This window comes from Amphiura filiformis, unplaced genomic scaffold, assembly GCF_039555335.1.
Source record: "Amphiura filiformis unplaced genomic scaffold, Afil_fr2py scaffold_593, whole genome shotgun sequence".
NCBI classification, from domain to species: domain Eukaryota; kingdom Metazoa; phylum Echinodermata; class Ophiuroidea; order Amphilepidida; family Amphiuridae; genus Amphiura; species Amphiura filiformis.
In genome coordinates, this window is record NW_027306057.1 from 25,763 (window position 1) to 39,155 (window position 13,393).

A 13,393-nucleotide genomic window follows, 5' to 3' on the forward strand; every position below is an offset into this window, starting at 1 on the left:
TGTGTATGGAGAGCCTTTCTTGGAGTCCATAATGACTTAGGCTACGCTCTCAGCTAGAGTACGACGCTGCATTGTACTAGAAATACCTTTTCTGTGAAATCGCTATAGAGCCAATCGGGAACACGTATTCAATTTATAAATATAGCATTAAATTAGTATCACCCTTGTGGCCCCGTGCAGTGGAAAACCTTAATTCTTTCATTAAAAAGAAATTAAAATTAAAAAGAACACGGATCTACCTGTGCACGTATAAAATGGGCACAGCAAGTTGTCTCAAATATGAATGAATTTTAAGAAACATACGGGATATGATGAACCATTGACCTGACGCCATGATAGTAGGATCTATTAGTCGTTTTATATACAATGTATATACCGTATTGTCATAATACCAATATTTGTCATAATATATAATAAGTAATATTTAGCATCGTATATGTGCAGTCCATATGCACAAACGAATACTGATCTTTATGATATTCAGGTTTTTGTACATCTCATATGACATGTCACGCAGGAGGTCATACGTGCTGACCTTCATCTATTGTATTTGTTCATCTGTGTATGGAGAGGATTAGCGCCATTAAACGCCATTAAAACTCCATCAGTATTAGGGCGTAGTTCAGTGAACTCACCGGATTGCTATTCCAAGTACTTTAACAATACATATAATGCGATTGCATTGAAAAACCTAATAAATTATTCATAACAGTTACGTAATCAATCGATAGTACGGACACTTTTCACTTGCAAACCACCAAAATTCGTTATCTTTTAGCGTTGGAAAAGAAACCACGTGAATTGAGTGCCCTCTCAAGAATAGCATGAGAATAGGTTCTCTGTGTCTCTGGGAAACACTTTCACGCAGGACCTCAAGCAAGAAGGACATATTACTCGTCGTGTCCATTAGATATAGCCTATAATAGCCACTGATAGATAGCAGTTGGGTAAGTCTACATAATACATGACATTTATTAGAAGATGTAAACTTGTCTTGTCTTATGAACATAAATTTTGATTTGTTTTTCTGATATCAAATAATTTTAATTTTTTGAAATTCGCGATATAATACAAATTTTCACGGAGGAGGTTTGGCTACTTCAAGATTGAAAAGGACACGTACCATGTACATGAATTTCAAACATTTATCAATGAAAACTTTATAAAATAACTTTAGAAAATGAGCTTTACCGGTGGGCATTTGGGCAATGGATTTGGTTAAGGGTAATTAATTTGTGGATACATGTGGGATGGGATTTCATTTGCTGTACATGCAATTACTTTGGTTTTCTTGGTTATTTACGCCTTTTTGTTTTATTATGTTTCTTACTTTCTTACTTTTTTTTATTTACAACCCAAGGCATTTCTCTTCTTGGAATAAAAGGTAGCCCTGAAAATGGCTGTTTGGTTTGCCTAAGCTTTGGTTCTTCTGAAGTACGGTTTAATGTAGAGCTGCGGAACTCAGTCCTCAATAATAGTCAGACATTTATCTTTTGGTCGTTATATATTTATGACTATGTGACTGTTAGGCTGCGATCACATAGAAGTATACGGTATACGGTCACAGTGGTATACGGTATTCGCTATACGAAATACGTTCATTCGATCAGGCTGAGTTCATATAGGAGTATACTATGTGAACTCAGCCTGATCGAATGAGCGTATTTCGTATAGCGATTAGCGAGTATAGGCATGATAAGTCAGTTTACCAATTTTCTTGGTCTAATCAAATGCTTATAACTTTACTTCTTGAGGTCACATTGCATTCAATGAGGTGTCATAATTGCAAAATTAGATTAAAATTAGGACGGTATACGCTGCACTAAAATCGAACACGCACGATTCCCACTATACTACTATACGCAGGTATACGGCCTTTTCGAATAGTGCCCTCTTATGTGACCCGGTACTATGAAATTACCTTGCTCGATTTAAGCTATACGCGTACACCTGCAAAACGTGCACCGTATACCCGAATAGTATACTTCTATGAGATCGTAGCCTTAGGCTGCGTTCTATGCGTTCACATAGAAGTATACTATTCGGGTATAAAAGAAATGAACGACATTCGAAAATAATGAAACCATTTTACAAAGTAAAAATAATATACAATGAATACAATATTTGATTTTTACAAAGCGCTGAGCTTACGTTTCCCAAATTATATAATAGTATACAGAGCTATTTGTATGTAAAATAACAACGCAAATTTGGCATTTTGAGTGCAACTCGGCCATTGTACTTTCATTTGTGTCATAAATCTATTATTCCGCCACGATTATGTAGGCCTATGTACTTTTTCTTTTAATTAAAAATATTTGATCTTTTGTGGTTTTTTTTATTTTTAATTTTATTTTTTGTTTTATATCGTCACAAATTTTGCATTTTGCCTGTAATTCGGCCATTATACTTTTATTCGTGTCATAAATCTATTGTAACGGGAAGTTCATTGCCAGTTCGTTAAATTTATCATAATTTATCATAAAACAAATAAGGCCAACAAATTCTTCAGTCTCCTGGGCCTCATGGAAGAACAGAGGACACCTTAAAACATCCACTGAATGAGTAACCCAGGCAAAAGAAGAAATAAAACAAACAAACAAACAAACAAATCAAGTTATTTTCATTTAAATCATGTATTTTCTCACGGAAATAGATGTTTACAACTTTGGTTAAAAAATACCTAACAATAGGTACATAGTTTCTACCAGAGTTTCCGTGCAAAGGCTATTATTATAGTAAATCGATCAAACGGATAAGCCATGTTAATGTGTGTTAAGATTACTGGTTCATACAATTTAACAAGATAATCCACGTGTGTTATCAGGAATCGGTCTATTCCTGAATGTATATAACTTGTTATGAAGGACGAATATTCACAATTTGGTAAATAAGTTCCCCCTGGCACTAAATGACACGTTAATGTTAATTATGAAAATGTATTAAATTGTTTTGAACGTACTTAATCTGTAAGCTCCACGTCATCAAATTTCATAACCATAATTTATGCCGAGTAATGGTTTCGTAACCAACATTTCTGCTGACGTGGCAGCTTCCAAAAACACATAAATAGAGGTCCCAAACTCAAGAAGAGCAGTCAGATCCTAGACTGGAGTCAGACGGTTGGTCTTAACCGAGAGAGTAGCTCTCGATAGCCTTACCGATTCATGATATTCAGGTGAATATCAGTAAGGGGCTGTGCAATAATTATGAGCCCCCGGGGGGGGGGGTAAAATTTCCAAACGGCTCGCCAAAAATCGCCAAACATCTGTCGTTGTGTTTGTCTAAATGACACGTTAATGTTAATTATGAAAATGTATTAAATTGTTTTGAACGTACTTAATCTGTAAGCTCCACGTCATCAAATTTCATAACCATAATTTATGCCGAGTAATGGTTTCGTAACCAACATTTCTGCTGACGTGGCAGCTTCCAAAAACACATAAATAGAGGTCCCAAACTCAAGAAGAGCAGTCAGATCCTAGACTGGAGTCAGACGGTTGGTCTTAACCGAGAGAGTAGCTCTCGATAGCCTTACCGATTCATGATATTCAGGTGAATATCAGTAAGGGGCTGTGCAATAATTATGAGCCCCCGGGGTAAAATTTCCAAACGGCTCGCCAAAAATCGCTTGCCCCCCCCTCTCGGCCCGCCAAAAATCGCTTGCCCCCCCCTCTCGACCCGAAAAAAATTCTTTGCCACCCCCCCCCCCTTGAACATGCCAAATTTTGGGGATCCCAAATTGCAAACCTTAAAAGTTCGCTATTTTCGATAAAAATAATTACATAGCACTTTCACAGTATAAAAAATCCTTTATTGGCTTGTGATTTGCAAATAACAAACCAAGAATAGTTCATTGACCCATCATAACCATTGGTTATCATTTATTTAAGTAATTTTCACTTAGAAAACTGCCAGTGACCCCTCCCCTGCCATATGGTTTAATGCATGGAACATGAGCTAAGTTGGGCCGCAAAATGGTTATCATGGGCATTAATTTCTTGGTGGTGGTTATCTGTCTTTTACAAGCTCTACTCTTCCTAAACAATGGATAAATCGATTATTGAAACCAAATAAAACACATTATATTTCAGTTGGTCACTACGCTGGAGTAGGCTAGGGGGTTTCCATGTATAATAATCATTTCTACTTCTTATTTAGGCCTATAGTCACCACTGGACTCATTGATTGACTTTATCTGAAATACCTCACCAATAATCTAAATATGGTTTAAACATAATGAGAATGTGATAATTTCGTGGATTTATAATATTAAAGTCCTTTTTACCAGTTGTTTCAACCTTATCTGGGGTTTATAGCAACAACAGCAACTGACATACCAAGTAACATTTTTCTTTTGTTTTATACAATGTTATCTTTAAATTTAGTTCTAAGACTCCATGGGGGGGTAAGGGTCAAAAATATTTTTCAAATAAAATTTTTAACTAGTAACTACTATACCATTAACAGTAGGTCTAGTACGTTACAACAACACAATTTCGTGACACATTAATCTTTTATATGGCTCTCCTAATTTGCCGACAATCACACATACCTTTGACCCGGGGGTGCCACTCATATACCATTGCATGTTGTCATCACTGACCAGGCACTTTTATTTTTCACCCAAAACACTGACATGCCCAAGGGCTGAAAGGTAACCCTTACCACTGACCTGCTATGAAAAAAGGATACCCAAATCACTGACCACAGCCATGGTGCAAACAAAGGTACCCATATCACTGACCTTACATGTCCCAAAATGACCCTTTTCACTGACGAAGGTAGAAAGCAATATTTACCTAGTGTATTTCCAATCCCTTTACATACAATTTCTGTTATAATATGAAATAGCCTGGAATATCATCCTTAACACAAAATTGTGGTCATACACAACAAACAAGCTGCAATCATTTCATTGGTATCCAATTAGTACAAGTACATCCTGGGAAGATCATACACCAACAGGTTATTTGTAGTGGAAAAGTTTTATTTCCTATTCTTGGCAATAAATACATGAACCATAATAAGCGTAGCTATTTACCTTTGATTTCAGTGCTGAATCCCGGGCCGAATCCATGATCCGCGCTAAGCTCTGAAATCTGAAATATAAAGCACTTTTTTTCCCCGTTTAACTTCGGTTTTGCGCGGGTGACAAACAGCGATGGCAAATGTCACTTCACGATTTCCAAAAGGCATGGTTCCTGTCATATCTGGTTCAGCAGTCAAACGTATGTCGTAATCCATTCCGATTACACAGTATCTGTACCTTGTACAAAATTCGTAGTCTCTACGCCCGTCTCTACGCAGCCCGCTCGGCAGCATGCACAAACATCACCGAGTTTTAATCATGGTACAAGACCGGGCACAAGACTAATATATTACACTTACAGACCCGGAAGTAAGAAGTTGTTTACAATCAGGAACGAAAACAGCGGCTGACGTCAAATGCTGGACTTTGATTTTCATGAACCCAAAACGCCGACATATCTATTGTAAAAAGGTACCCTTTTTCCAGAAAACACCAAAATTGAGACCCTTTTCGCGTCCCGCGCGGGACGTGGCCTATGCTTAAAAAGATACCCTTTTACCGCGAAATTTTGGTCGGTGATGACTTCATTGACGGTTCAACTGGCACCCCCGGACCTTTGACTACATTTGCCGACAGTCGCATGATTTTGACGACAGCAGTCAAATTTTGCCGACAAAATTGAGTATTGGGGCTGTCAACCCCCATCCCCCATACCCCCCCCCCTAGCGACGGCCCTGTCTGCAGGGTCTGCAAGTTCATCATTGATCTCTAGGAAAAAACTACTTGTGTGTTGTGGGGTCAGATACTCGTCTCAGATGTAGGCCTACTAAACATGCTAAATGCCCTCTTGTTGCTATTTTACATCCACCAAAAAAACCAATTTGCTTTGCAACAGCAGAAGGGTCTCTCTATTCCCAGCCCGGATTCCCAGTGACCTCTCCATGCTCATACCCATCAATAATAAATTCTTTCTGCTTCTTGGAAATTGGGTTTGTTTGTTTCTTGCTGACTATAGGTTAAATACCACTGATTATGTATTACACGGGTTTCAATGGCAATGGCTAATTTCGGGTGGACGTTTCTCATATTCAGAACTCTCACAGTTAAATGGCACTAATATCAGGTGAAACTATATGATTTAGGTGCTAAATGATCAAAAACTCAACATAGGTTGACCTGAGACTTTTCTTGTTTTAACGCACTGAACCGTAAACACCTCAAAATGGCAGTGCGTACTCGAAGCTGAAAGTTACAATATGGTAGGGCGAATATTTACTAAACCGAAGCCGTGCGTATGAATATTGCAACAAAAAAGTCATATAATGAGAGAAAATATATCATATTTTGAAGCATCAAACCCTAAAAAAAGTACTTTTTTTGGCTATATTACTTGGTCAATTTCAGCGATTTTAAAGCAGTCTTTTCAGATGCCATGCCCATGCCATGCAAACAAACTCGTCGTATTTCCATGTTGTATCGGCCAGGCCTTTTAGTGGTATATAACCTTTAGGGCCAAATCATGACCTAATCATATCTCTGATTCAGAAAGAATGCATTGCTGGGCGCTTGTATTTCCTCTTATTATATTTGGCTAGAAGGCTTTTTAATTTTGATGTGTGTAATTTTGTCATATTTTCCTAACTGATTGTGAGCTACTAGCGTCAATGCTTCAATGGTTTATGTATGTCGATGTACATGTTTCAGTTGTTTCCTTTGGTCCGGGCCTTGGGTAACTGAATAGCGTTTGCAATAGACCTCTTGAATCCACCGTAGTAGATTCATCTACTGAAGATAAAGCTTCACATACTTCCTATTACTGATTGGTGTTCTCGTAGAATTGGTAAACACTGTTGCTTGTACCGGGTTAGTACTGGTAGCTGCTTGATGTTAAAAGCAGCACATAGTTCATGATGTTGATGATTTTCATTTTTCAAGTGTTTCTTGGTTAACATTTTCTGATGTTGAATTCCTTGAAGATCCACCTGCTTCAGATGAAACTTTACATACTTCCTGGTGTTGAGGGCTAAGCTTAAAACTTTCCAACGGCGTGCCAAAAAGAATTGCTTGACCCTTTCGGCCTGCCAACAAATCTTTGCCCCCGCACATGACATAATTATGTTTGAGTTCCCAATTTGCAAATCTTATAATAATGGTCTAGATGTACATGTATAATGGAAGCGTAGTGAGCAAAGAATTTTGCATATTTGAACATTTCTGCACTGTTTTTCTAAGCCCTTATCAGAGTGTGTCTGTAGTATAGTCTGCCCCATAAATATGCTCCATTGTCCATTGCTACCACCTAGCTTGTAGTGACAAACACAAACCTGGGCAAATCAGATATGTCGTTTACCGGTATATTGACAGTACCCTATGAGGTCCTCTGCGACGGCTAGGAACCATGGTATAGGTTCATGTACTAGACCACTCACCCCTTTGACCTGCCAAAATTGCTCCCCCCCCTTTTTGGGGGAAGTGCTAAAAATTCTTGGACAACTCCCCCCCATATTTACCCTTCCTACAGGGCTTATCACTATTGCACAGCCCCTGATTGGTATTGGATCAATTATTGGTCCTAGGGCATTTACAGCTTATTCCCAATATGTTGCTACCATCATTCGGCATTACGGTATAATGTATCACATATACGCTGATGATGTTCAATTATACCTTGTTTTCAACCCCAAAGTTCCTGGTGATGCTGCATGTGCTCTGTTTAAACTGTCATCTTGTGTCAGAGAGATTCATTCTTGGATGACACTAAATAAGCTCAAACTGAACAATTCAAAAACCGAATTCTTCATTGCAGCATCACCACATAACTTAACTCGTCTGTCTGGCACTACGTTGTGCATTGGAGCCACTGAAATTGTTCCATCTTCATCCATCAGGAACCTAGGTGTCTCCTTTGACACTTCATTGACCATGTCATCTCATGTAAATGCTCTTTGCAAGTCTCTGAATTTTATTTTGTGGAACATATCACGTATACGTCGTTACATTGACCAAAATACCTGTAGCTGTGCAATGAGAGCCCTTATCTTGTCCAAATTGGACTACGCCAATGCACTGCTCGCTGGATGCAAGGCTGGTGACATCACACGCCTTCAACGTCTGCAAAACAAAGCAGCTCGCATAATTTTCCAACTCCCTCGTCGCCACTCAGCTTCAATCTTATTAGACACACTTCACTGGTTGCCCGTTAACAAACGCATCATTTTCAAAGTTCTCCTGTATGTTTTCAAGACTGTTCACAACCTGGCTCCTTACTATCTCACAAATAGCATCACAATTCACAAACCATTAAGACAAGGTCTCCGCTCAGCTCTGGATGTTAACCGTCTCGCGACTCCGAAATACAACAGGAGGTTCAGCGATGGCGCTTTCAGTGTTTGTGGCCCCAAATGGTGGAATGACCTTCCTATAACCATCCGCTCATCTCCCACTGTTAGTGCCTTTAAAGCCAGTTTAAAAACCTATCTGTATTAAGTTGTTTTCATTTCATATGTTTCCCTTTTTCTGCATTGCTGTGGTCAGTATAGCTTCTGTTTATTAATTTTTGTTGTATGTAAAGCGCATTGCTCAATTTTGGAAATGCGCTATATTAAGCGTCGTTTGTATGTATGTATGTATTCTCGTAGAGTTGGTGAACTCTGTTTTTGTACCGGGTAGCTAGCTGTCTGATGCTAAAAGCAACCTGTCTTCCAAGCGCTGCGCTCTATCTGTATTTGAATAGCACTGCGATCTGTCTAATCTGCTTAACATGCTTAATTAAAAGGCCTGTATGTATAATATAGCTTGTTTGTACCATTTAAAACTGAGACTCAAATTTAAGAAATCACTTAATCTTTTCATCAATAGAAATATATTCAATAATTATTTCATTACGGTTATTTAAACACAATCCTTTTAAGCGAAATTTGTCTTTTTTGCCATAAATTCCCTTAAAAATACACATTTTCCAAAACCTTGGTACTTTTAAAAAGCCAGAACTTCTTTAGAAGTTGAGACCCCAATTTTTTGAAACTATATATCTGTCAGCAAGGGTTCACTCTAGCTATGCCACTATATACACTTACAAAATATCAACTTCTGCTTTACAGTTACACCCCTTCAATGTTGGGGTAAAATGACACTTACAATGTTTGCCCAAAAATGTGTTTTTTCTACTTAAAATTAAAGGATCTTTCTTCATTTGCAAGGACTACCAAAGCATGCCCCTATCTGAAGAAAAAAAAAATATATCACATCTTATTTATTTGTGGCATTCGACCAAACTTTGCCCTTTTTCAAAAATGAAAATTGTCAATTTTCAACTAAAATTTGTTTTGTCCGTTACCATGCCAACAGGCCAAATGCAACTTTTTAAATATCATTTTTAAAATACCCCCCCCCCCTAAACCCTTTCCATGCTAAAAGAATCAAGGATTTCGCTTGACGGTAACAGATCCCTAGTCTTAAGGGAAGGGGTATGAACGTTTGGACAGTATTTATTGTGGGACATTAGAGCACATCAGACATATCGAATTGCATTCTGAATACGAAGAATGGCCTTCTGATATCAAATAATTTTGATTTTTTGAAATTTGCAATGTAATACACATTTTATGGCAAATCATTAAAAATTGATATTTTTGATATTTAACAGTACTCGAAGTAAACTTTATAAATCTGATGATTTATACCTAAAGTGTATGAAGGTGGGATGAAAAGCCGACGATCAATTGAAAATTTTGACATTTCGTATTGAAAATATGGATTATTTTTCCCAAAACACCAAAAAAAAAATTAGGTCTTTTTGGGAAAAAAATCCATATCTTCAATATGAAAGGTCAAAATTTTCAATTGATCGTCGGCTTTTCCTCCCAGCTACATACACTTTAAGATTATATCATTAAATTTATAAAATTTACTTCGAGGACTACTATATCTCCAAAATGTGAAAAATATCAAATTTTAATAATTTGTCATAAAATTTGTATTATATCGTGAATTTCATAAAATGAAAATTATTTGATATCAGAGAGACATTCTTCGTATTCAGAATGCAATTCGATAGGTCTGATGTGCTCTCATGTCCCACAAAAATGCTGTCGAAACGCTCAAAACGCTCATTCCAGTTCCCTTAAGAGTTACAACATTAAAAGGAGCTTGGGTATTAACGTAAAATACTTGCGTGTATTTTGTCTGATTAATTGTACTTTGCAATTAATTTTCCCGTAACCAGTCCTGTATTCACTATTTATAAATAGCAATATATACATTCTTGATAGAGAGACATGGAGGCTGCCATTATGGCTGGGCGTCAGTATGTCTGGAGAGTTGACCTCTAGCACAGTGGGTGGTCTTCCTGTACTTTTCAATGGTAAGGCAGTTGACTTCAGCAACTAGTCGCTCAAAATTTGGTGTGTTTTACCGAATAAAAACCATTATAAAATGAATGGCGCTCGGTAAATTTTAAAATGCTTTCGGTAACTTTTCTCTAAAATCAGTTTCTCATAACATATGTAAGTTACAGGATCTCCCAATCTTCAGATTTTTGGCACATATCATTTTTGTGAAAATTTATGAATACCCGAATAATATACTTCTATGTGATCGCAGCCTTACTTACACACGAAGCCCGCGAACACAGCGGCGGTGCATGTTTTTTAGCCGGCAGAGGAGTATATTGAGCGGATTCAGTTCAATGCAGTACTGACACAAATGATGATGCACAATTCACACACAAAGAAGCAACACCATCCGGTTTTGTATTCACTATGCTGGGTTTTTCTGCCTCCGCAGGAGGTAGTTTGCTTTGAAATTGACACCTAAAATGCCGCACATTGCGCGGCATGTAGGCCGATTGTACAAATTTATATTCTGACAAGTAGGCCTACTCTAATTTCCGCCCAATATTGAGAGCCCAATATATATCCCCCACCTCTCTGCGCCATACATAAATTCGCCTATCGCCATTTCCGAATGTTCAAAAAGGTAATCACGCTTCCTCAGCATGTGCAATAAATTAGCATTAAAATTAATGCATGGGTCTATCAAGTTCATGAATTATGCATTAGAATATTTTCAAGCTCATATTAGTTGTATAATTGAAGACCGAATTAAAAAGACTAGCTTGCGTATGCCGTCCTGTCAACCAGACCAAAAATGCCATACTGCGCAGGTCAGCAACCAATCACGGCGCGCCTTTGTCAGACGCAAACTAGTCTTTTTTTAATTCGGTCTTTAATTATAGGTTGTAGCCTCAGCGCTCATCAGCAGCTTTATCGTAGAAGACAAGTTGGAATACCGTTATGCTGTGGAAATGGGAATACACATCAAACAAGGTTTAATTTCATGATTACATGAAACCTGATTATCAATGCAAAAACTTTGGCTGGAGAAGTTGAAGCTGACGTTCATGGCGACACTTTGGATGTGATAATTTGACATCATGGATTGTTTTGTGCAAAATTTGAGGTATTTTTGTGCCGCGGCGAGTCAGCAGACCGACTGGCTTGCAGGCCTAGCTCGACTAGGCCACAATCACCGTGTCTACATCATAATAATAGGTTGTAGGTTGCCGGTATAAACAAATTAACACACATAGCCTCACATAGAAAGGGAAATAAGAAGCCAGCGGCCAGCCGCGATGGAAAATACGAAAATTATGACTTTTGAATGATCTGTTAATCATATAGAAAGCCATTTTTATGTATGGATATAACTTGAAATTCATGTGGCATATAATTTTGAATGGTTGCGTGTATCTTTCCTGTATGATGGGATTGAAACGACCGGCTAGCTATTTGACTTCTCTGCATATGTGTTCAACGTGTACGTGAGTATACAATGTACACACCCCATGTCATGATCATATGCATTTGAACTGCAATGTATGATACGCCTAGCCGCGCCTATGGCCGGCTTCATTGCTGTTCAAATACATGTATTAAAGTATTGCAATTTTATTGCGTTGATATAATTCGGAATAATTCGTTTTAAAGTATTTGCTTCCCCAATTCCCATGCGTGCTTGGTCATGTTGGTGGTATGTATGTCAGTTTTTTACATTCTACTGAGTACTGTTGCAATTTTTGCATGCATACCCATGACCGTTTCAAGACTATGACTGAGAAATTTGCTTTTTGTTTGTTAAGATAAAATAAAAATAAAATGCAAGAATCATCTTTCCCCACAATACTTCTTACAAACAAGGTGTTGATATTGGCCCTTTCGATGCAAGACAAAGCACAAATGAAGGAAACAAAACAAAACAATAATGTTTTTGATTTTTTATTCAATTACACATACAAAAAAGTAATGGCCTATGAAAAGACCCCCCTAAATATAATAATATTAATATTATTTTAGTCCTGAAAACAAAATATAATAAACAAGCATAAAAGAATCTGATACGAAAATGTGTTACTCTGAAACGTTACAATCGTAATTTTCAGTCAAAAAATCCACGAGAAATGACTCTTGATACAACTTAGGCCTATATTTAAAAAACAGAAACGGCTGCCTGCATCTGGAACTCTTCATAGGCCTATCTGAAAGTTTGAAGGTCTTATTTCATACATCAGAATTATCTGCAAGATGGCTTTAGGTGACCGTGGCCCTATTGGCTAATGCACAAATTTAGATTTAGATTTAAATAATATGTTAAAGCTTATGCCCTGTAGATTACATTCGGTTCTTGAGATATGGCCTGTCAAAATGGCGCGAAAAAAAAAAAAAAAATTGGCAACAACTTTCTTTTTATTTTCTATATTTTTGACAAGTCCAGTTGCCAGATGATTTTCTAATTACATGCATGAATTATGCAAAGTAAAGATTTCAGATACAATTAAAAGAGCTATGGTACTGAGGCATGGTACATGGGTAGAACACACACTATACTACAAAATTACGGTTGCGTTTTGGCAAATTTCAATTTGCATAATTAATTAGGGCCACTTATTAGAAAAGTTGATTAGGGCCCTAATTAATTATGCAAATGGAAATTTGCCAAAGGCATCCATGGGTTTTATATCTTATTTTGTAGCCGATCTGAACATTTTACTTTGTATAATTCTTGCATATATAATTAGAAAATAAGGCCTACCTGACAACATTGCATAACAAAAAAGAAAGTTGTTGCCAACTTTTTGGTTTCGCGCCATTTTGACAGGCCATATTTTGGTAACCGAATATCCGATTAAAATAAAATTTTCAGTCTTGTAATTAGGAGAGAATGGACTCACATATTTCAATCAGACAAAAATCTATATCCAATAGCGTTACCTTAAAGCTAGCATTTTAAGTGTCTCCTTAACTAATAACAAAAAGGTGCCCACTGGTATCTTGGAGGCATTGTCTTTTTAAAGACATTTCTTGT

The 13,393-nt window shown here is 37.3% G+C and overlaps 1 protein-coding gene across 1 annotated transcript in view; it reads left to right on the plus strand.

Moving 5' to 3' along the window:
• Positions 1-831: 831 nt before the first annotated feature.
• LOC140145670 (major cold shock protein-like) overlaps positions 832-13,393 on the plus strand; it is a 31,216-nt gene continuing 18,654 nt past the window's right edge. Inside the window, exon 1 of the mRNA XM_072167357.1 lies at positions 832-947. The gene's annotated coding sequence lies outside the window, so the exon portion shown is untranslated. The remainder of the gene's footprint in view (positions 948-13,393) is intronic.